A 24,889-nucleotide genomic window follows, 5' to 3' on the forward strand; every position below is an offset into this window, starting at 1 on the left:
GTCCAAATTTGATATATTTTTCTTAATTCTATTTGCTTTTAATATATAATTTATAGCCATGTAAATGCAATGCCAAAACATAGGAGTAAGATACAGGAAGCTTAAATAGAGATACACACATTTTCGTTTCTTAATTACACGCTTTGTGTTGTGGCACTTTGTTATACTGTTAATATTTGCTTAATATGTATGAAATTGATATTGCTCGTTGCCTTTTCACAACAAAACGACGAACCGTTTGAAATATGTTTTTAAAACATAGCACTAGAGCCAATGGAGGATTTTATTAGATGACTTTGATAAGCAACGATCCACAAGTTGAGATAATTGGTAATCAAAAGGTCCATTGAATAATATGCTGAAATATGTAAACTCCTGGAAAGTTAGACAATCCACAGACATAGTTGTAAGAAATGGTTGCAGCGAAGCAAGCGAGTTCAGAAAAGCTAATACACTCTTAACTGAGGTGAGACTTGGTTCCACGGAAAACTCAGCGTGAGCCCTTTACTATCTCAACCCATTCAACTATATCACCCGACTTTCAATAGAATGATTTTGTGTTGTGTGGATATATTAATTTTGTGTTTATTTCAGTCCTATCACCATTATCATCTTCAATGACGATTAATACGCAAAGTGTTATAACTCTTAAGAATTATTAATTCTGAATATATATATATATATATATATATATATATATATATATATATATATATATATTGTTATATGTTTTGGAAAATAGAAATATCCTTTATCTTGTAAGCTTGTTTTGTAATCCTGAAACAGTATTTACAATGTTTAGGAAGTGTATAATTTAAATCTTTTACTTAATAGTGTATCTTTGTAGAAAATTACACTAGCAATAAAAGCGACAAAGAGTATTAAATCGATAATGATATTAAATGGTGTAGCCAATTTAATGAACTGTAGTGAGAGCAACTTTGACATTCAGTCAATGTCCTGATGCTACATAACTATATTTGAGTTCAAAGGCTTAAGATTTCGAATCTTAGAAAAAATAACATTTATCTTATATACAAATCATGGTACTTGTTTCTGTTCAAGAAACATTATTGTAATAAATATATTACAATATGGCATATTAGAACCTCATGCGACTTCAAGTTTTCTGTTTCCATTTCTTAAATTGTTTCATTACAAAACAAATTGAAAAATGGAAAAAAGTAAAATTATATCCTGAATTTGATTTTTATAACATATCATTAAGGTGTTTGGAAAAAATATCTGACGTCAGTCAATAATATTACTTACGTTATTACATATATTGAAGTGGTAACGTAACGTTTTGGTGAACACAAGAACAAATGCATAGTCCTGAAACACACTACCTTGTGTGTGTGTGTGTTTGTTTGTATGTGTCTGTGTGTTTTTTATCAAAAAATATATGTCATGTAATTAATGTGAAGACGGAAAAAAGTTGTCAAATGTATTTTAGTTATACTATCAGGTACACTGCAAAAAACAAGCTTATTTTAAAGGACGTAAATCACGGTTATCTAATGAGGATGTGCATACGTAAGTACAAGGTGACAAACAAAAAAACCAGATTGTACAAGTTTAGATACAATAGCTGCGTGTGTTCGAACAAAATATGGAACTTTGTGCCTGGGAGAAATTGTGGATATATTTAAGCAAGAAATAATTAGCATGAAGTAAAGTCAACATTCTTTAAACATTCCTTCAGACAACCGGTTCAGTTAGTCGTTCCACATGTTAAACGTACAATATTAATATTTTAAGTACATAATGTATCGTATTGGTATCAGAGTTACTGAAAACGGGTCTATGTTACATAAACTAAGCATAAAATGCAACGGTGCATGCATATGTATGCAACGGTGTACACTCACCCATCGCTCATAATGCACAGTCCCTTTTTCTGATGTGTCTCCCCAAATCAATTGGTGGCTACCTTAAAGTTTAATCAATGTTTTATATCTTCTTTAGTGTTAATATCTTCCTTTCCCATACACTGGTAATGAATAAACATTAGTTGAAGTAATTCAGAGGATTGCCCAGAATTTAAAAAAAAAATGAATTTACAAGTCATCTCCAAAATCAAGCACAATTACCCAAAATCATACTCATTACAAAACATTCGAGGTAGTTACAATGCATTATTCTTAGCTTCAAATGAAATTGTAAAATAATTTTAGACAGAAAATAAAATGTATTAAAATATTTATGTTCCTTTCTAGAAATTACTCATGACGCTGTATGTGTCATGGTACTCCTCTCTGGGCACCCATTTATGCATGCGTGTGATATATTTATCTACACAGAAAATTTGTGACCATTAAAATATCTAGTGTAATCACTTTAAACACATCGATGTACAAAATATGTTCTGTAATTAGCGTATTTAAATGGTGTCTACTTAGTTTCGACTTGCCAGAATGTACACTATGAACAATTTGTGAAATATATTCTCGATCTGATAATTTTTTATGTTTTACTATTGTTTTTACTAACAAACACAAACGAATGAATAATTATGTGAAGTTAAAATTTGTTTTCGTGCATGTATGTAGGTTTTAAACCACAAGGAAATACTCACAGACATAAAGAGGTGAATCTAGAAGTGCTGTATATTACTATTTTTGCCCATGAAAATCAATACTAAAACCGAAAATACTAGTAAATTAACATTTCCAGTTAAAGTAGAGTGTTACGGGTGTAAGTGGTATATTTTCTTGAGATGCTGCATGAATTCCTAGAAAAAGCTCGTCGCTATATATTACCATTTTTTTTATGTTTACTATATGTTTGTTTATGTTGTTCTTTATGTTTTTTTATGGCGTTCAACGTTGAAATCAGAAGTAGTCGGTTTCTACTATTTCCGGCCTGAATAGATTACTAATGTAGGAGATCGAGCCTATTCTTAGATGCTAAATCGATTGCAGAAAGTCTCTTCTTGGTACTTCTTACCGTTTTTACTCCATAGAGGTTAATATTGAAACCAGACATACTAGTAAATTTCTACCACTTCGGGTATCTGTAGAGTGTTACGGATAGAAATGGTATATCTTCTTGACATGCTGAATCGATTTTTAAAAATGTTATCGATGTATCTTACCGTTTTTGCTCTGATACCTGTCGATAGACGGACGGACACCTGTTCTATAAAACTTCAGTCACTTATGCAGAGCATAGTTTGGAAGTCTAATAATAATTCACTACACAAAACTGTATGAAAACAGATAGATATTCGAAAGCGTGGTTCTAGTTCTGCCCAGGAGACAAAAGTCGAGGCTGTAAGTTTCGAAAAAGTGCCATGCAAATGATGTGCCGTTTCGTATTTCGCCACGAAGATTGTCTCACAAAATTAAAACTTTTAAAACAGTCAAGTTTTAGGTATGATTTATTTATAGTTGGGGCGTTCAGAGAACAAAGGAATCATATCGAATTACCGAAGTTGTAAGAATAGGAGACACTACGCTTGTACGATTAAGTTAACCACATGGAAAAGTTTTGATTTTTTTCTATTTTTTGTTGTTATTTTATTTCAGTTTATTTTATTTACAATATAAGAGTTTTTTCATATATCTGGACGTAAGTTTTGAAACGAGCTTCAGATTGAGATCTAAAGATGAAACATGTCTAAAATGACCAGAAGTGGATTTGATTTCCTTGTGCATTGAACGTGCTATTTCTCAATAGTAAGTCGAAAAGAAGTGCCTACCTTTTTACCGCGGAAAATGGTGGACATAACGTTTCACAACGAATCAACACGTGTTTTGAATATCTTGCCACTACAAAAACAACACGATAAATAGGAAGGTCAACAGAAAATGTAGTTCATGTGCTCAGTGGATGTGAATCAACAGTTACCACAAACGGAAAGGGACAGTTAATAATCGGCACTGCTGATTCGTTAATGCAATAATAGATAGTGATGTGTGCAGCAGGAATCTCAATTCAAAACAGCCAGGATAAGATCGCGTTTGTGCAAACAAAAGTTATGCAGCGTATTTCAAAATGGTTTGATCGACAATAAATCGTGTCATAAGCATTAAAACAGTATTGACGATTAAAATTGGATTGAAATGCTTTCGATCACATCCTTGAGATTTGTTTGGCATGAGCATATTACTCTGCCAACTGATGGAAGAATTTCGAAATACTAAGTTCCAAAGTTGGTGCCTGTGGTGTAGACCAAACATTTTGTGTTCTACAATTTCATGTTAATCGGTATGTTGTGAGTGTCAACATGAAAAAATGAAATCTTTAGTTTTACAACCCACGAGTATCAACATGGGTTTCGTACAAATTTCCCTAAAGAACCACCGTCAAAAAACGCCATTCACAAGTGATATCAAGAAATCAAAACAACAGGACACATTGGCAAAGGAAAATCGTCTGATAGGCCTTCCAGCTCTGAGGCAATGTCGAGAGTTTGAGGTTGTTTTCAATGCAGCTCGCAAAAATCGATGCCGAGGACTAGCTGAGAACTTGAAATGTCTCGAATAACTGTGTGTACAAACCACCTTTACCCCTACACGATCGTGAGCTTCAAGAGCCAATTACTGCTGCAGTGCAAACTATTGACGAAAACCGTTGAAACTTGTCTGGGATGAATTCGATCACCAAATTAATGTATACAGGGAGACAAAAGGGGCTCATATAGAGCATTCATGAGTTATCCATTAGTTACGTACTACAACTTTCACTGCTAAAAGTTGATGAGTTATAGTACTTCTGTGTAAAATTTTAAGTTTTTCACAACTAATAAAAGAAAACATGTAATCATTAGAGTTATTCAAATAATTTTGAAACGCATTGCACTGATTTGATTTATTAAGAACTAAAATAAAACAAAAAATTTAGCGTACGCATAAAATGCGTAATAAAATGTAGTCGTATTAACGTGGATCATCGTAGTCGAACGAAAATTTGCATGAAAAGAGAAAATGGCATTCTGTTTTGTCTTGACCCTTCAGGAATCGTAGCTGGGCTCTCATCACTTTTTTTCAAAAAGAATCATGCAATAGAGAAACTGAACAGCTGTTCCGAATGAAGAAGGATTTTTCGAAAAAGATGATTGATGTTTTCACTTTCGAGTGGCAATATTAATGAAGTACGCCTTAGAATCATGAAACGGTAAAATCGGGATTTGAACGGATTTGCGTGTTTTGTAACTCCTACATACCGAACTAGATTTCCTTGAATATTTGTCCGTCTGTTCATCAGTGTGTGCTAAGGCAACTTCGGTCAAGGTATAGGTATGAAATTTTTAAACTTCCTCGTTAGACTAGTGACGGCCAGTGTAGTGTAGTCAAATAGTCTTAGGAAAAATATGAGTAGAAATTGATGTACTCCTTAAAATGATGTAGTTGAAGAAAAGTATTTTAGAGTGTTGCTTTCGTTTGCTTCTATAGCATTATATCAATAGGTTTTCGACTTTGTGATTACAGAAAGTTCTCGCGATTGTATAATTCTAAGCGGTGTTGCATGTTTTGCCAATATTCATCATATCCCCGGAATGTGTTAATATTTCAAATTATTATAAACAGCATTATGATATTTACTTTTATTGGAAACAATCTATGTGATACTTAATTAGTCACTTACTCGAACAAGTAAAATTTGTGGTTGACAAACACCGTGTGCGTGGGGTTTCTCGGGGTTCTCCCATTTCCTCCCACTTTCTTCATTCCACCATTTTATTCATCTCTCATCACCCTCTCCTTTACCCTACCCGGCATAACCGTGGGACGTAAAACTCAAAAATTTCATTTCAGTTTTTTTTCGCTTTCTCGAAATAATTCCTTTCGAAGAGGGTGAAAATTTTCAATATCTTATAACTTTCTTCTTACCTGTTACAAATACGTCAGATCATAATAATCGACGTTACAATACTTCCGATGTACATTGATAGGCCTACGTCTACCTCACTTACGTTATTACCACGGGCGAGGGATTCTAAATATCTACTCCGCCTCTGCAGTCTGAGTAGTCACGCATTCTGCTTACCCTCGTCACCTTCGTCAATTAATCACTGAGGCTTGTAATGATGTAACTCCAGAAACTCTTTAGAATATTCGTCATTCATGGAAAATTCGCCAACGGATATGCTTACGTGAGAGCGGCGAGCACATTCAATACATTTTGTAAAGCAATAACGTTGCACAGATTAAATATATCTAAAAACTAACTTCATATTTGTGTTTCTGGTTACATTCTAGCCTAAAATTATGTGACACGCATATACATTTTCATTTTAAAAATGACCTCATCCAATATGGTGAATACCAAGATGGCAGCCGCCATGGTCACCACAGCAATCAAGTCCCCCCTACCATACAATATTGCTGTATCCTCAAATCATGCCAATCTCTGAACTGCATGCCTCTGGTAAGGGCTCCTGAAAATAAATGTGTCTTACAAAGTTTACACTTAACATGCAGATTCGAAATGCGTAATAATCTGACGTAGTATGGTTTAAAAATAAGAAAAGTTTATGTTGGGTTGGCAACACTGTTCGACTATTGTTGTTGCAGATCATGTCGCACTATTTCTCTATGTTGTTGTTGTTTTTTTTTTTTAAGATTTCAACGTTATATATATATACAGGGTGGGCCGTAAGTCCCTTACCACCCCTTGTAAAATCCGTGTTCGTAGAAAATAGTGAACAACAACCATGTAGTACATAGTAGACCGAGGGGGAAGTCGGATTGTGATGGGGCCATCTTGAAAGCCGCCATCTTGAATTCACGTCAAGATTTTTAAATGGGAACATGGTCATGCGGCACATCATTTTAGGCTAGAATTTAAAGACAAACACAACGGTGAAATCGGTTTGTTGATATCTTAAAGTGTTCAAAAATTGCAGGCATTTCAAATTGGATTTCAATTCAACGAGACGTGGGCACCAATCATAAAGAAAGCATATATTAATACGACCAATCAGCGTCAAGCTATAAACCATCCAATCAGAGACACGGATTCTCAACCCCCCACTTTCCTCTCCTATATATAGTACACACGAACTAGTCTCAGTATAAACGCCCTGAAGACGAGAACGATGTTAGTTCTTGAAACTTCGGCTCTATCGTCAGACTTCACCTGGCTGATACCCCGAGAACATCTCTATAATATTCGCCGCCAGGAAAGCTTCAGTTTTTATATTTTTCTAGTTCCCTTTGACTAGAGATGCAAGGGCTCGAAAAAAACGGCTTTTTTGAAAAAAAAACTCGGTTTTTTCTGCTTTGCTTTTTTGCTTGGGAAATTTTGGGCTTTTTTCAAAATTCTGCTTTAAATTGATAAAGCAGACTTTGTTTCACTTCTTTATAACACAAAAAGTCATTTAATTAGTGGTTGATGCCAATAATAATAAAAAAATCTCGAAAATAAACCATGAATTTCGAAAAGATATTTCAAACAATTTTTCTTCAACATATTTACGTTATGAATTACAAAGGATTAACCAATGTATATAATAAGAATTTTTAACCTCCTATATACAAAAGTGAGCAGGGTTGGCAAGAACCATGGTTGTTTTTGAAAATGTCAAAACCCCGTTTTTTGGGGGAAGTTTAAACTAGGTTTTTTGGTTTAAACCAGGCTTTTTTATATAGATATTTTGCTTTATCTATGTATATTACATATTCACAGAAATAAGTTTGTTTCGCCTTGGTGTTGTTATGCAACAACGGGGTTATGCTGGAAGAGGTTCCATAAGCTTAAAGAAATTCGGTCAGTACATTTCTTAAATTGAGAAACTCCCGCCCTAGCCATCGGGAAAATCCCGTCATTACTTTAAATGTAAAACAATAACGGGAAAATAGTGTTATTGCTTTGCATGTAAAATTTAAAGGTCAAGGTATCATAATCAGTACGCTAAAACTGAGGTATTAAATTACAAATTTAGTGTGTAGATATCATTGAAAATCCAATCCAAGCTAATGTTGGAAGCTACGTAGGCAATCGATAAATTTTGCCAATTTCTATCGATATATTTAAGCAACCTTGGCTTCTTTATAAAACAGCAGGCATTCAGGTATGCAGAAATATACAATTTGGTTTCGTTTCGTATGTTTAGGCTTAACATCCTTACGTAATACCGAGGTTATCAAGAAGACTTTCGCTTAAAGTAACATCCGTACCGCTAGTTGGTTTACGCATGAAAGAAGGGTTGTGGTTCGACCAAGAATTGAACATGGGACACCTTGATTAAAAGGTGAAAAGGAAATAAAACTAATGCAGATGGTTTGATATGTGGAAACGTTCCCATGAATTTCACACGATTCGCATTTTTCGTTCTTTTTATTATTATTATTATTATTATTATTATTATTATTATTATTATTATTATTATTATTATTATTATTATTATTATTATTATTATTATTATTTTGTTTAAACCAGGTATTAAAAAAAGCTGGTGTAAACCAGCCAACCCTAAAAGTAAACACTTCTTTTAAAAAAATACACAAAAACGCAAAATTGTATGTAGTACTTTTACTTCAAAATATTCCATACCCTCTTTTTGAATCAAAATAAAATTAAAATAAAACATAAGAGAAATACTTAGATTTATATGATACACTTAAAGGCTGCACATCTAGAGCTTTTGGTTCTGTATATTCTTGAAATTCTACAGTTAAGTTTTATATAACTGCCATCACGGTTTACCCAATCCTCAAGTTTTCTGAATTTTTAACAAGAAGGATTCAACATATCATTACGGAACTCCCCCCCCCTACCAAAAAAAGGACTACGTAATATATTTAAGCTAAATACAACTGCACAACAAACATGACTGAGTGGTTAGCTTTTGCGCTTCTATCGGGAAGTCCGGGATTCAACCCAGCATTCGACCATTCTGACAAAGCTTTTCTTCATTCCATCTGTGAATATAGAAATAGTAAGTGCACTTTGAGTTGGCCGACTTCCTTTCTTATTGTTTTTAAATCGTAATTATTACTAATTACCAGCAGTGACGGTTTTGCGAAGGTTAGGGGGGCGGTCTTTCGGACTGAAGTCTGTTCCCCAAAGTCACGGAATGTCTAACAAACGAAATATCTATTAGTTATGCCTTTACTTATAAACTTTAAGTTCCCGTCCAATAAAAATTAGGAATGTTTACAAAACTAAACATTAGTAAGAAAAACCCCTCCCAAAATACATTTCTAAATCCGCCACTGATTCTCAGTATAAAATGATCTTCAAGGTTGGATCCGGAAGATTATTGCTAAATATATAAACAAAACGAAATATTAATTATGCCTGCACTCATAAACTTCAAGCTCCTCCCAAATAAAAATTAAGGATATTTTTAAAAACGAAACAATCAGAGAAACCCCTTCCAAAGTACTTTTCTAAATCCGCTACTGATTATTTGTATAAATTGGTATTCAAGGTTGTATCCGGAAAATTATTGCTAAACCATTGCACAGCTACAGTATAACAGAAATGTGGAAGTACGGTTTGACGGATATATTGAAAAACGTACGCTTTGACGGATATATAGAAAAACGTAAGTTTAACTTTTGCGCTAGAAGCTAGAGTACTAAGCTCTTAGAAATGAAATACAGATGACAAACTAAAATGATCTAGAGAAGAAAAAAAATGTCGATAACTCAAAAGTTAAAATAAAGTTAAATAGCCTCTAAAATTGCCCTCAAATACTGCATTATTCATGTTAGCTTTAGTTCGTAAAACATGTGCTTCATCCATCTTGATGGTGAATTTCAGAGCGAAATATGTCATTTAGGTCATGGAATTCTTACCTAAATATAGAATATACTATAAGAAAGCTATTTAGATAGAAAAATCATGAAAATTAAAAAAAGCCAAAATTTCCAAAATTCTCGTTTTTTCCCCAAAAAAGCTGGCTTTTTATGTGAAAAAACCATCGATTCAAAAAAGCCGACCTTTTTGCATCTCTACCTTTGACACAGGTCTTGAACATAAGTATTGCTTACTATCCAATTAAATGTATAAGTTGATATTAAATAAGAACTCAGTTTAAGATATAGCACCTGGTGTTTATGTTTTATGGACGTATAGATGTATTTAAACGTTATTCATCATGTATAGAGGGTTGTTTGGTTGACTTGAAATTCATTGTCATATTCAGCAATGATATAACACCAGACGTAGACTTACAGCTTAACTTGAAATTTAAAGAATATGAACTCCGACTGGAAATCGAACGCATGTATCCCGCGCCGAAAGCGTGCACGTCAACAACATAGCCATGAGTGATATTTCCATGTGAAACATTGTTAGGAAGGAAGATACTAAACACAATGAAACATTTTATTTTTAAGTATTGTGTGTGTGTGATGACAATTACATAGTAAAGCTAAAAACTTACTTTCATTATAATAGGTTGTTAAGTTCGAATCATAGAAATTTTCAAAGATAAATAAGTTCTATTCATACTGATTTTCTAAGGAAGATGTGGAAAGGAAGGAAAACATATATTGACAGAGACTTCAAGTTGTTTTCAGAAGTTTTATTATTATTATTATTATTATTATTATTATTATTATTATTATTATTATTATTATTATTATTATTATTATTATTATTATTATTATTATTATTTCAGGAAATTTAAAACTTTAGTAACAACACAATTGTCGATTTATCTAAGAAAATGAAAACGAAAGCATGTGCAGCAAAAGGTACAGGAAAGAAAATAGAAGACACCATGGCTGACATTTAGTAGGGCATCTTGGAACATGAAATTAGATCCCAATTGATTAAGGTAGGTAGTGAGGTGGGCTCCTGTTGTTTACAGGGAATAACTTCGTTAACCTAGATGGCGGGTTGGGGAGGGTTGGGAAGGGAGGCAAGGAAGAGTGTCAGATTGCTACAGAAAAGCTATTAAAGTTAATTTCCGTGTTTTTTAAAAAAATATATCTTAAGAGTTTCTCGCGTAATGGATTAAGTGCACTAAGTTAGTTAAAAGTAACAAGTTTAGTTTAGTATATATATTTTGAAAAATATACTGAATATTCAATACCGTATATTGGTATTGAATTTAAAAAGTCCGAGAAGTGTCATGATATACGATATTCCAGAAATAGTGACACTGCACTAAGCAAGAAAAAACAAAACTTGAAGCAGAATTACAAAATCACAAAAAAAGATGGTTTGAAATCATTAAATTACTCAAACTCTGTGAATATTCAAAGATTGAACACTACAAAATAAAGAGTTTTACGCAGTATGCAAATTGGTTTTGATTTGCATATAATCAGAGTGACCAAATAATAGTAGTTGTTCAATTAAAAAGTATTGGCAATTTCAAGAGTATGTTGACACATATATGTAAGAATGTATTATCTAAATATTTTAAATTGATTTCCTACCTCGTTCTGCAGAATATTCCGGAGGCAACTAGTGGGTTTACTCATCTGGACGTACAGCGACTCAGAACGAAAATCTAATTAATGGTTTGAATTTCACTTTAACAAAAAAGAAAAAAAGTGTTCTTTATGATCTCGCTGTCAATAAGAATACAAGGCAGAAATCACAATAATCGCAAAACTTAGAGGGGTTTGGATTTATTTCCAAATTTTCACTTTTTATATTTATGAATGTAGGGTAGTAAAACTAGACGAAATTTATCGTCTCGTCTCGATACTCGTCTCGTAAAGGAGAAGATAAATGCATTTTTATATTTGAGGTGAGACATGAAATATGACAATTCGTGGGCAGCACTAGTTCACCCAAGTCTTAAAAGACAAACACTGTCTTCCATGATTCATAGTATAAATTCTATAAATTGACAAACGATAGTCTGAACACAATGTTAAAGCATTCATTAACGTTTGAAGATACGTAAGTCATCACATAATTCACTCTTAACAATAATTATAGTTAAAATGTTGTTATAACATACCCTTTGTGGGCTGTTCGTGACGCGAGATGATACTGCTAATCTCTAGATCAAATTAAGAAAAAAAATGTGGTATAATTTTTATACATACATTTATAAAACAAGAGTATAAAAATTTTGAGACGAGAAGAGGAAACCTCACTTCGCGTCTCGTCTCGTGGGCAGCACTAAATACAATGGATGGCATATTTGAGTGAATGATGATACAAATAATTGGTGGAACGAAAAAAAATGAGGAAATTGGAGAGTATAAGGGAGAAAAAAATGGTTATGATGTTGCTGGCTTAGATACCTTCTGATCAAGCCTTTGTATCAGAGGTGTCTATCACCGTGATCCCTGATAATTGCGTAAAGGAGCATGAGTTTCACAGTTATAATTATCATATTCCATCAATCATTTTCAACTGGATGCTTTATGATGTCGCAGTGTGCCGCCCGTGTTATCGGTAAACCACGGAAACAAACCTAGTGTTGGTTAAACACACTTGTGACGGTCATCGAAAAATGCCAACATTTTTTCCACTTACTTCTTTCCGTTGCTTAACCTCTGAACATAAGAATACTCGGTGTGTATAATATTATTAAAAATATAGAATTCCGGGTATTCTCGTGTCAATTTCTGTGTACCCATGCATGTTCTAAAACGATAATTATACTCGGTTTCCCATGTTTATGTATGTTTCCGACACATAGTGCTGTTGAAGTTGTCGTTTACGTGTCTTTCCGTTAGATGCCACTGTAATCTCCTCTATCCAGCGTTCCGGTTTTGTTTCGTCTGCAGCAGTGGTTGTGATAAAACAAACCCTGGTGACTTTGTTTTCTTTCCTGTTCCTTGATGATATTCCTCTTGTATTTTGTGTTTATTTTAATTATTCAAATGCATTTTCTACCTTATTTTCGCAAATTTTGCAAGTAATATTGATGATCCCTTTGCGAGCATGATCATACTTGAGATTCTAGTTTAAGTACTTTCAAGATTTATGTATCTCATTGTTAACTTGTTAACAATTAATATTATTATCCCATTTATAATATTCTTAAATGATTATCTAAATTGAGTAATTAACCTATATTAAAACCCAAACACCCTTAAGTTGAAAATCTGTATGTTAAGAGGTTAAACCAGCGTTTCCCAACCTGTATACCACGGCACACTGGTGTGCCGCGAGGAAATCGAAACAAAATTAATAATTCTCTGGCAACCAAATTGCAAGACAGGAAAAATATATATTTGTATTTCACATTACTATGAACCTCTACAATGAAAAAAAAAAATACTGTAATTATAATATATTATTGCACATACATTACTGTGTAGCAGATAGTATTTTTCGGAAGCAGAATTTTATACAAATTTCCACGGTTAGCTCATATGTTACGCTTCAATTGAAAGTTCATACTAACACCGAGAAATGGAAACACCTGTACGGTACGCGTCAAGCAAACATTCGTAGAACACTCGTACGTAGAACACTCATTCGCACGTGAATGACAGAACAACATACGTGGCTTGCTAGAAAAGTATCCGACCTTATTTTTTCTTTCGAAAATCTGATAGAGTTGAAGCAAGCACGCTTTCGTGAGCCGACCTTGAACCTTCGTGTTCATGTGTGAATTTTTTCCCGCCTGTCGATAGCGTCAGTTGCTGGCAAGCAGCATCTCAGTGAGGTAGTGTGTAGTGCTGCTGCATGTAAGTGAAATGGCGGAGCGACTGGAGCAGCACTACTTGCATCAAATTTTGCCGAAAACTGGGTAACAGCCAGGTGGAAACCATTTGAAAGATTCAGACGGCTTTCGGGGACGATGCTATGGGCGTCACACAGATTAAGGAGTGGTACAACCGGTTTAAAGACGGACGAACATCGGTGGAGAGTAAGCCACGCTCAGGTCACCCATCAACTTGCCGAAATAACCAGGTCATTTCCAACTTGAACGCTGTGGTGATGCGGGACTGTCGTGTGACTATCCGAAAAATAGTGGAAGAGGTGGGCATAAGCACTTTTCGGTACATTCCATTTTGACCCAAGATTTGGCCATGAAGAGAGTGGCGGCAAAATTCGTGCCGAAGCTGCTAACAGCCTAGCAAAAGCAACTTCGTGTTGAAGTCGCACAGGACATCCTGGATTCCGCAAACACTGACCCTGACTTCATGAATACTATCATCACTGGTGACGAGTCCTGGGTGTACGGGTACAACCCGGAAACCAAATCCCAGTCATCACAGTGGAAGCATTCCTCGTCACCAAGACCAAAAAAAGGCCCAACGTTAAATAATGCTGACTGCTTTCTTTGATTCCCGCGATGTAGTATACACGATTACGAACCACAGGGTCAAACAATCACCAAAGAGCACTATAGGGATGTCCTCCGTTGCCTACGTGATGTTTTGCGGCGCAAGAGACCGGATTTGTGGTCAACAGGTGTGTGGTGCCTCCATCACGACAATGCTCCAGCACATTCCTCGCACTAGATTCAGACTTTTTTCTTATTGGCGCAACACGAGACTTCTGTGCTTCGACAGGCTTCTCACTTTCCTGATATGGCTCCCTGCGACTTCTGGCTGTTCCCTAAACTCAAGAGGTCATTGTAAGGCGGCATTTAGATTTGATGATAAATCATCGGGGGTAGAGATTTTTTTTATCATATGCAAGAGAGATATTTTCTATTCACACACGGCGATATCGCTCGGAGATATCTCTCGCAGAGGTCAATAGATTCTGACATCTTTCGGAGGTTATGCGAACTATTTAAGAAAAAAGCAGGGCCACGATGTTTGGTTGTGGTGTGTGTGTGTGTGTGTGCGTTTCTACCTGTCACTCGTGAAAGGACAATTCCTGTTTCTTCGTATTGTGTTCCCGCCGTAGTAAAATAAAGAGCTTGAAATGGAAAAGAACGATTATGCGGCTTTTGCAATTATCAGGTCCCTGGCAATGATAAAATTGTGTTTATGTTTTAAAAAGAAAAAGAAATATAGAAGGGTGTTACCTATTTAGACACTAAATTAAAAGATAAAATATACGTTCTTGCCCCAAATATTTAAACACACACACACAATATATATATACCTCGTATAAAAATCCATAACTACGCAACTTTTCGTTAAACCTTTTAGGATTCATGGTATCTTTAGATACCATGGCGTAAGTGTTGTCTTTGACCGCTTATTTAGATTCTATAACAGGTATTTAGGCAGGCTTTTTTATTGGTTAAGTCAAGAACACCCCAGATGCATTCTGGAACCAGATGGTCAACTTGGGGACGGAGGGAAGTGACTTATCCTTAAGGAAATTTCAAAGCTTTTTCAAACCTTTAGTTTCCAACATACCAGATTGAAACCTTGCATACGGATTGTGTGCACCTTTGAGTATTTCTCATTTTTTTTAAATCCTATGTGTACTCGGGCCCGAGCCTGAGGGTCGCAACTATTCCGAGAAGGCTATTTTTTTTAGAAAAAATTCCGATTCTCCCCAATTTTTCTTCTTTAGGTATACGATACGCACATGTGAGTCATACCGTTGGAAAGGGCTTGTTATATTGAAGAAAATAGTGTTTGAACCATGACTCTAGGCCAATTAGTAACGACGCAGTAAATTTTTATAATATGAGTTGAGTTGATTTTGAGTTTAATGTCGTTCAGCAGCGAGGCTATGTGAGACGTGGACCTACTAATTAACGTGGAATACAAACCACATGAGCTCCCACCGGGAATCGAACCCGGGTCTCCCACGCCAAAGGCAAGTATGCTAACCGGTTAGCTACATGTGTGTGCGTGGCCTAAATTCAGATTTTCAAAAAAATTTTCATCCTTTGGTTTTCAAGATACAAGATTGAAATTTTGCACACGCATTGTGTACGTAAGCATGTATTTTCAAGAAATTTTCAGATTCCTACGTGAACCCAGGGCCGGGCTAGAGTCAGTGTCGGAGGTAGAAAGTAAAAAATCGGGGAGCCAGCCAGACCCCAGACTATGATAGGTATATCATGACTTTACAATAAACTTTCAAACATATATAAATAATAAATATTTTTTTCACTCAAAAAACTGGGGTCCTAGGCAGGGCTGGATTTAGGGGGGTGCAAAGGTGCACGTGCACCCCTGCTTCGTTGTAAATATATCGGCCGCGGTGGCTCAGTGGTAGAGTGTTCACCTCCACTGCATGGGGTTCCGGGTTCAAACCCTGCTCTCGCCAAGTGAACTTTGTGGTGGACAAACACCGTGTGCGTAGGTTTCCACCCACTTTCTTCATTCCACCATTTCATTCATTTCTCATTCCCACCATTTCCTTTAGCCTAGCCGGCATAACCGTGGGATTTAAAACTCAAAAATGTAATTTCATTTCGTTGTAAATATACACTACCTAAAGTGAGAAGCTGGCAGTGAGTTTTGCAAAATAAATAGTTTAAGTAAATTTTCTGAAAGTCGAAGGAAACGAATTCATCGAGACCAGACACTTAGCATTTCCAAAGGAATTTCTCATTCACATCACAGATGCCTAAAGCATTTTAAAAAAACTCAAATTTAATTCAAATGTACTGGTAGTTATTGGTGCACCCCCTCAGAGAATCCTGGATCTAGGTCCCTCGGCCCCGGGCTAGATCAGCCACTGGCCAAAGTGGTTAAGTGTTTCGGGGGGATACTTTTAAAAAATCCGGGTTTTCCCGAATTTTCCGGTTTAGGTGTATGATACGGACATCTGAGTGGTACCGTTAGAAAGGGTTCGTTATACTGAAGAAAATGGCGTTTGAACCATGACTCTAGGCCAAATAGTAACGATGCAGTAAATTATATATATAATTTAAATTTTGCACACGTATTGTATGCATAACTCGTATTTTCTTTAAAAAAATCATATCCCTACGTGAACCCAGGCTCGGATCAGAGCGACGCAAAAATTTCGAAAAATCGTAAAATCTCCCGGTTTTCTTCGATTTTCCAGTTTCTGGTATATAATACGGACAAAGGAGTGGTACCGTTGGAAAGGATGCTTTACTCTAAAGAAAATGAGGTATAAACCATGATCCTATGATAAATGATCTCATGATCTTTCCATATTTCAGATTCTATCGAGAATCAAATTCATGGTGTAGCCTATATTTTAAAGTGAAGTTTCCCTATCTATTCAAGAAATTTGTATTTCAGCATATAGAAGCAAATATTTTTGCTAACTTCATATACCCTGCATTTAATTGCAGTTTATTTCATTATAAACTATTGCTTAATTCTATTGTAGAATTGCTCATAATATTTGTCAAATTATTTTCGACATTTTCAAGTACAAATGTATTATTTTTTTTCCATTTCTTTATATAACGAAATGTAATGCCATAGTGACATTTTGCACTATGCTCTTTGTTTCGTTAAGAGCTAAAGGTGACTTATTTCTAAACGAAAAATAAAATTAGTTATATTTATTTCCAGAATTAAAGATGATGGAAGCCAATGTGCTGACCACACACAAAACAACTTAAATCAATCTTCTTGACCATAGCTAATTATGAACTACAATTTAAGAGCATTCAATTTATTTTTGAGCTGTAAACTTATTCATAGTTTTTATTAATAGTAAAATCTAGAACAGTTTTACGCTTGTAAAATCCTACTTCATTTTGTTCGCTTGGCAATAAATATATAAATAAATACTAGCAGAATATCGAATCACACCTTCTCCTGTAACAATATTTTCCTCTTTACTGGAGTCCTATCTGATTGATGAAAAAATAAAAATAAAAAAAGTAGTAAAACGAAGACTCGAACACGGGTGTCGGAATGGGAATTTTGCACGGATCCAATGAGCTACGGAATAAGACACACAAGTCATTTACTATATATATGGTAATAACCCTAGGCTTCACGCTGTGAAAGAACGTTGTGTCACTTTTTTTTTAAAAAAAAAAGAAGAAATTCAAACCTTATAAATCGTTATGACAAATGTCTCAATTTGAATGGTGAATATGTTGAAAAGTAATGTAATGTGATATTTTTCCCATGTGTGTAATAAACATTTTGTATCTGCGAGTGTATGCCATTGATATCAAACGGCAGTCCTTTTTCGAATTGACCTCATAGTATTTAGTACATTGATCTTAATTTCAATGTGATTGATTACTCAAGCGACTCTCCAAAACCAGGACTGGAAGTCAAATTTATCTTGACATAAATTTGATTTCTCTAGCCATACAAACAAATGGCACAACCGAACAGTGGCGTAACTAAAAGCTTGGGGCTCTCCCGCAGACAGCATGGAGTGGGACCCCTTCTCTACGTCCCACTTCACAATTTTGAGCTTCCTGATGGTGTGGAGCCCCCACAATGCAGGGTCCGCGGGGCCCTTATTTACGCCTCTGCAACCGAGTACTGGAACTACGATAAGCGCATTAATTAGATTAATAATGCTGTGAGTTATAATGTAGATAGATATAGATATCATCTATTTAAAACAAAACATTTTGCTTGATTTTTCATTTCCGAAGTTTAGAATTTTGCAGTATTACGTTCTCAATGAATAACTGCAAATTAGAACATTAACTTTTAGCATAGAAATGAACTATGACTATTCATTTCTATGAACTATGAACTATGTAAAGCTCTTCAAGCGTTGTGAGATAAAGTTGTAAAATAACCATCAGCAGTGTTTTGTCTAATTTTGTTAATTTTGAGGAGAATGTAACACTCTAGAGGATATTCATGACTTTTTAACTTTTGTTGCAGGTATTTTCAAAAATCTTTGGAGGAATTCTACAACTTTGGGGGAGGGGAATCGTCTAAAAAACACTGTACTGTAATATATTTGCAAATTAGGTAGGCTATAAGCAATGGCAATAGATTTTTATTCATAAGTTATTTTATACTAGATGGAAAATTAATCTAACAACTCTGTTTAATTTGAATTATCTGTATTATCTGGGGAATCAAAAATATTATAAAATCATGATAACTATTATTTGTAAGCGTTGTCAGTCAATCCAATGTTTGTAAAGATCTTTCAACATTTCTCCAGAACATTCCCTCTTGGATAACTCTCTTTCAAATCATTCCTCAGTGCTTCTTAATTTCACCATACCATACGGTATCAGGGCCTCTTCTAGGTCACTTATTATTATTTACACATAAAATAACAGAACATATTATTGAGAGTGGTCAAAAGAGCAGGAAATATTTCAGACCAAATTAATGGAGGAAGTGGCCAGTGGACATCTTGACAGAGGATGAAATGGCAGGTGGATATAATGCTGGGTTTATAATTACAAGTACATTGCTATTTAATTGAATTTTACATTATAAAATTTCTAATTTATTGTATGCGCACATTTAATCATTGTACAAGTATATATATATATATATATATATATATATATATATATATATTATTACATATAATCTTAGAAGTTCTAGGGAGAAGATTAACTCGACTAACATAATGGTTAATGCGGTGACTTTTAGTTCAAATATTTTAATACGATATTTTAATTTAAGATACAATTTATATAGAAGTAAAGTAAGTATGAAATAACTATAGAATAAATTCAAAATTCGAAATTTTAATTATGAAGTATCTATATACAATTTTGGAATTCGAAATTGATTATAATAACATGAGATAAGCACTAAAGGGCTTGATTGACAAACCAGAGTAAGAACTGAAAATAAAACAATATTGAATAGGTTTACAACAGGGGTGGCTAGGCTTTCTTAGGTTTGAGGGCTACTTCTCATTTCCGAATTCTCTAGTGATCTACTAATCAAAATATAGATTAATAATGAGGACGTGATGGACAGTAAAGAAGAAGTAAATACGAACAATAAAATTATGATTAATTAAATATTTTTTAAAAACCTAATTAATTCATTTTTATTTTCTCAGAAACGTTCATTTGTTATTAGAAACTAGAAAACAGTCCATCGAGACTGATTGATACAGATAGTGTGACACAGACCACCGCGGGCTACCTCTCGCGATTGCCGGTAGGCTAGTAGAGACTATGGTTGATGTGTTGGCCATCTCTGGTCGGTTATAATGACTTGTTTCGAAGACATGAAAAGGGTTTCAATCAAGGACGCGTCGCTTCTGATGTATGTGGTCCAAGGTTTCAATGCCCGGTGCTAGTCGGTTTTATCTCATTTTAAACTATGGGTCTACCTTTGCTTTAGCCGAGGTTAAACTTCAGATATCAATGCAAACCAAATTGAACCGGTTAATTTGTTGTAGCTTTCGTAGTTTGGAAGGCTCCTCGCATTTCATGAACAGAAACTGGGGAAAATATATTTCTTTCCTTTTTGTCAACAGAACAAACCACTGGACGACAGGTATAAACAAATTCTTAACAAAACCTGTTTTTAACCAGATATTTCCCGCTTTCCTTCCAAGAAGCTGGCAGCCAAGAAGGGTTGGAAGCGGTGACCTATTCATTCCTTTGTTTCTCTACGGGGGGCTATACCTGGCTTGCATGCGATAAGTTGAACATGCCCAACTTATCGCACCGTATCATATGCAAGAGACATATCATGAGATAAACTAATTTAGACACGATGATTTCTGAAATTTATCTCTACCCTTGATGATTTATCATAACGTCTAAAAAGGGCCTAAGGAACGCTATTTCAGACCAGAGAGGACATAATGGCAGCAACGACAACCGAGATCAACTTCATTCCGAAAGAGGCCTTTTCCGCATGCTTCCAACAATGGCGGCACCGCTGGGAGGAGTGTGTGGAGTCCAAAAAGACCTCCTTTGAGGGTGATTAGGTGTCCAACGCTCCAGGTAAGCCAGTTTTTTTTTTCTTTTCAAAGGTCTGATACTTTTCTAAGGCCCTGAATCCTACCATGAATCCTAAAAGGTTTAACGAAAAGTTGCGTAGTTATGGATTTTTATACGAGGTGTATATATATATATATATATATATATATATATATATATATATATATATATATATATATATATATATATATATATATATTATGTGTGTGTGTGTGTGTTTAAATATTTGGGGCAAGAACGTATATTTTATCTTTTAATTTAGTGTCTAAATAGGTAACACCCTTCTATATTTCTTTTCTTTTTAAAACATAAACACAATTTTATCATTGCCAGGGACCTGATAATTGCAAAAGCCGCATAATCGTTCTTTTCCATTTCAAGCTCTTTATTTTACTACGGCGGGAACACAATATGAAGAAACAGGAATTGTCCTTTCACGAGTGACAGGTAGAAACGCGCACACACACACACACACCACAACAAATAACCTCCGAAAGATGTCAGAATCTATTGACCTCTGCGAGAGATATCTCCGAGCGATATCGCCGTGTATGAATAGAAAATATCTCTCTTGCATATGATAAAAAAATCTCTACCCCTGATGATTTATCATCAAATCTAAATGCCGCCTAAGAGACCACGTATTGTTTAACAGCTATGTTTTGACTTCGACGCATTGCAAGCGGTTGATTGCAATAAATATGGACCGGTTTGAGGTTAAAAAGAAAAGTTAAAAATACAAGAGATTTCTTTGTTCAATCGTTATTTAGTGATCTTCCTTCTTAGTGAAAAATTGGATACAGTTTTCGAAAAATAAAGTGTAGTTTTAAAAATCCGAGTCCTATGTTTCAATTCTTTCAATTGTTTTCTATTTTAAAATTAGAATGAAGAATAACCATAATGATTTACCACGGGGGAAAACCAGTGATCGAGCTTTTCTGTCTGTGAGAAGGAGATCAATAATCACAGAAAAAATTACCACCGTATTTTATATTTACAAATAATAATAATATCAATGAGTGTGCTGCAAGAATTCAAGTTATACCCGTAGTGCGCCGCGAGTTGAAAAAGGTTGGGAAACGCTGGGTTAAACTATTCTCTCTGTTCTGGCTCTGATCATGAAAGCTATCTTCAGGGTCATACTTCGGCCATTTGAAAACGTATGTTTATAATTATCCCTGCAGTTTTCCAGAAATATGCCATTTAAAATGAATGAAATTGCTCATTAACAGCGTACGGTAATTAAACTCACCTGAAAAAGATAATTCGTATACATTTTTCAAAACGTGTGAATTTAAACTAGATTATTTCCCTTCGCAAGTTCAAATATCATTCAATCAACCGTGTCTTATAGCCGAAAAAAAATGGCTACTTTTAGACATGAGTTCGTGCTGGCCCAGAATGTTTTCTTTGAGCAAAATAACTTCTTCATTAAATTTTCACGCTTTGGCAATGAGCCCAAAATCTTTCATTGTTAATTGAGTTCCATTTCACGTGGAAATATACGGTTTAGCACAGTATACTAGCATGAATTTTGGTTTGGTTTAATTAGCTGCTTCCAGGGCGTGAGCGAGAGGAAAATCCATGGGAGTTGTCACTACTTTAGTAGATGGTCAATGATAGTTTATATTTGTTCAAACAGAGAAAAATATGTTCAATATGAATCAACTGCATGAATCCTCTCATTAAATTTATGCCTATGGATCGATTGGTTTATTAGGTGGTCAGGCTTCTAATATTCTATTGACATGTATCACATTTTATGATCCATATGAGACTGTTTTCAGTTGTATGTATCAGATCATATCACATATAAAAACGAACACGGCTACTAGTCAGGAAACTTCTTCAGTTCGATAGCTAAGGTACTTACACAGATAACTTATCATGAAAACATAATGCGTAAAACAAGACTGGCTTTTAATCACGTCGTGAAGAGCAACATAATATTATTTTGTAAAGACAGAAACTTCAGATTGTCTTTTATCTCTCTATTTATATTTGTAGATTACAATTTGCTCTATGTAAAATATATAATCTCTAACCACGTACATTAATTTCAACTTTTTATTCTGTTCTTCCGCACTGCACACGATGTGCAAAAGTGACTAAAAATAAATATTTAACTGATAGAGGAGTTCGTACACATGACTTCGAAAGACATGAGATCTAAAACCTCCATATAAAATTTGTTTTTACAATCTGACACTTCTGTCTCGCAAAGAAACAAAGAAATAAAAAATACATTGTTCATAACTAGTGGACAACCATAACACTGTGCTGACCACAAGGTCGCAAGCCATCCCAAGAATGCTGGCAATTTTTTACTACATTAAAAAAAATCTCAAAATCTAGAAATGTGAAATACATATATCATACACTGTTGAATAGTTCAAATCTTCCTATTTATTTTGATATATAATACGTTACATTATAAGGACACTACTTTCTTGGAAGTGTTGTCATAAATGTGATGGAATGTACTAAAAAGAAACGTTAACGAAATAGGTGACATTCAAAATGAAAGCACATGTATAAAAATATCCTAACAGAACAATTAGGAGCATTTGACCACCATATAGTTACAGAATGAGAAACTATAATGTCTAAACATTACTCAGAACTGCTAACTCCGCAACTGCACGACAAATGACCTCTGAAATAAATTTTGAAATTCACTCCGTACATTTACATGATTCGCAGTTTAGAGAAGATCGAGCTTTCCATATATATGTACGTACGTGATTAGCACTGTAACTGATAAATTAATGTGAACATATTGAAAATAGAGGACATCGTACATTAATTCTTGTACAAATGTCCAAGTCTGCAATTATCTGCTATTACGTTGCTGTTAATCAAACGCCATACACGCGTTATTTTTGAAGACCAATAATAGGGTCTAATAATAATAATAATAATAATAATAATAATAATAATAATAATAATAATAATAATAATAATAATAATAATAATAATAATAATAAAGCTATAACACCTAGTTAATCAAAATAGCCGTCCTCTACAACCGCACATTTTTCTTATCTCTGAGGCAACGAATGGATTTCGTGGTGAAAGAAGGTTAAAAAAGAGATCCTCAACTTGTACCGCTAGATAATCATGGAACAGCGATGCCCATTTCCCATAAATGCTTGGAGGCAATCTCTCCCAAATTTATCACTATCCCTAAAAAAATGATAATTTGAATAATTTTGATTGATGATAAAACATCTTTCTATAACTTGTTAATGTTTTTCTAATACGTTAGAAAAGAAGATTTAATGCTATTACTGTTCTGTATGAAAAAAATATACAAATCACCACAAGAAGAATTGAGTGAACTTGGGACTGGTGACTTTTGCTGTTTCTTCCATGTGGTCATTATTTTATTGTAACTGTTTTAGTTTACATTATGCATCCAGTCCGAAACAATTCAAGTTTACCTCTTTAGGAAGTCCGCCCCACTCGAACTAGTCAATAAGGTGTCACAAATATCAAAGTGGAAGAACACTGATCTGGCGACAGCTTCTGCCATGTTTTCTGAGCAAATTCGCTCAATCAGTCGTAAGAAACGAGCAAGATTTTGGGGATGCCTGTTCTAACCAATGGCACCAATTCCATCGTTAGTGCTCCAAGTCGGAGGGCAAAGTTCACGCACCTATCTCGCTAAGAGGAAAACAATTTTGAGGCGAAGTGAGCAGAATTTAAACTTTTCTATATTGATATCAGGCTTGTCCATTTTGAAACTTCTAATAAAATTCTGCTATAGTCCACTGTACCCATAGTCGGACTCTCAGGGTATCGGTGTTTCTTCGCTGACAATGATATACCACACTTATGAACAAGTTCTTTCATAATGATAACGTTGCAGTGTTCGTAACTTCTAAACCAAGTTTCTGTTGAGAATACCAATCTGAATTGCGATGTGTTCACCATTTTCTCTTCTTTTCGTTCGTGACGCTTTAATTAGTTGTCCCCGTAATGGAACGAGACAGATTTTTAATTCATGATTGAGGCTGTTTAAGAGACAAAACGAAAGTGAAACACCTAGTGAATACTGCAATTTTGTTGTCGCTTATGATATGCTATACTGCGTTCCAACTGTAAATGTTTAAAAAAAATAATAATCACTTGTAACGGAACGGGAAAAACAACAAATTGGCATTTTAAATTGAAGAAAGGCATAATTATAGACCTTATTCATTTTTAAGATAAACCAATATATGTTTGTTTGTCGTGCTTATTACATAGTGAACA

The 24,889-nt window shown here is 34.6% G+C and overlaps 1 protein-coding gene across 4 annotated transcripts in view; it reads right to left on the reverse strand.

Moving 5' to 3' along the window:
- The window catches only part of LOC145688404 (metal cation symporter ZIP14-like), a 511,696-nt gene that overhangs the window by 296,811 nt on the left and 189,996 nt on the right, over positions 1 to 24,889 (reverse strand). The window lies entirely within an intron of this gene.

Source organism: Thermobia domestica, chromosome 6, assembly GCF_964235325.1.
Source record: "Thermobia domestica chromosome 6, izTheDome1.hap1.1, whole genome shotgun sequence".
Taxonomy (NCBI): domain Eukaryota; kingdom Metazoa; phylum Arthropoda; class Insecta; order Zygentoma; family Lepismatidae; genus Thermobia; species Thermobia domestica.